The 1,579-nt window shown below is 44.3% G+C and overlaps 1 pseudogene; it reads left to right on the top strand.

Annotated features, from left to right (window-relative positions):
• The first annotated feature begins 274 nt into the window (after positions 1 to 274).
• On the top strand, positions 275 to 394 carry LOC128586994 (uncharacterized; annotated as a pseudogene).
• The last annotated feature ends 1,185 nt before the right edge of the window (positions 395 to 1,579 follow it).

Raw genomic sequence — 1,579 nt, 5'->3', positions numbered from 1 at the left:
CAAGCTAAACTCCAATGCTTACAGGGTCTCGATAGATGTGAATAAGTGAAGTGGTCTGGTATAGGGCAATTAGGACTGGGAAGCAAGCATGCAAATTAATTACTTTCAATTATATGTGAGCTAAACAATGCAGAGCTGTTGATCTTGCCCATGGGGGGAGGGCAGGTGACAACCCTGGAATGAACAATTCCTTTTCCTTCAACATTATCTTGTCCTATTTGTATTTGTATTATATAGTTCTTTAAGTAAGAGGGCAGTCTCTAAAGTCGCTAGGGCACTCCCTTTGCAGCATATATTCTAATGTGGGACAGATACAGAGAAGATTAGCATGGCTCCTATGCAAGAATGATAGGCAAGGAGAGAGAGCAAGATGGCGGCCGAGTAACAGCTTCCTTGCATCTGGGCACCGTGAGTCTGGGGAGATAGGACTCAAGGCATCTCTGGCAGGTGGGATCTGCCTATCATCACCCCTGTGAGGATACAGGGAGTCAGCGAGAGACTTTTGGACCCCAGGACTAAAACAGTGGAAAACCGGCAAGTGGTCGCATGTGTTCAATTGGTCTAAACCCACCTGCAACTGTAAGTTCAGTAGCAGCGAGACTGTAAACCAGAATTGGCACTCAGTTGAACTGCCTTGGGGAGAGCCTGAGCAGGAGTGCAGAGAACTTTGGCCGTTGTCTAGGGCCCCAGTCTGAGCCGCTGAGCCAGACGGAGCTAATAGTGTTTGGCTGGGCTGCAGGGAGCCATTGTGAGTGATCTGCCCTGGCAAGCTCCACCCTCAGGGTCGCAGAGCAAGAACCAGGTGGGAGCTGGTAACCTATCAGCTGAGTAGCCTAAGGGTTGGGTCTGAGCCGCTTTGCAGCCCTAACCCTCAGGGGCAGAGTGAGACCGGTTTTGGCACACTGGGTAAGTGGATAGCCACTTCAGCACTTTCCTGGGAAATCTTCTGCTCAGCAAGTTTACAAGCTCAAAGTGCCTTTTAAGAGCGCTGAAGAGAGATTTAGGGTGTCCACCTGCTGGGGTTTGAGAAATCAGCAGCCTCCAGTCGTATCAGAACTGTGATTAACATCTCATACCCCAGAAGACCACGTGTTGTCCAGACAATATTCAACAATATATACATACTGCTTTGTTTTTGGTTGTGTGTTTTGCTTTGTTTTTTTTTTTTTTTTTTTTTTTTGTTTGGTTGTTTTTTTGTTTATTTTGATGTTGTTGATGTTGTTTTGTTTTTTAATTTCAACCTTTTCCATACAGATCTTTTTTCTTTCCCAATTTTTCTAGTTTAATTATAATTTCCCATTGCTGCCTTTTTAAATAACTAGAACTTCATTTTTGCTACTGTTTCTACCATTATTATTTGGTTTTTCACCCAATTTTATCCCATAAAGTTTTCTGTTTGCTTGCTTTTGTTTGATTCATTGCATTTTTGTCTTTCCTCTCTATTTGGTGGAGGTGGGGTACTGTGTCTGATCAGGTTAGCAAAGAGCTGCTGACCTCAAGGGAACCACCCAACTGGGCACCAACAGAAGGTGGTTTTTTTTTTTAAGGTTGTGTCAAAGTACCCTACTGTACACCTATA

The sequence above is a fragment of the Nycticebus coucang genome, chromosome 5, assembly GCF_027406575.1.
Source record: "Nycticebus coucang isolate mNycCou1 chromosome 5, mNycCou1.pri, whole genome shotgun sequence".
Classification (NCBI taxonomy): domain Eukaryota; kingdom Metazoa; phylum Chordata; class Mammalia; order Primates; family Lorisidae; genus Nycticebus; species Nycticebus coucang.
Note: the sequence above shows the minus strand (reverse complement) of the source record. Positions and strands in the feature narration are given on the sequence as shown.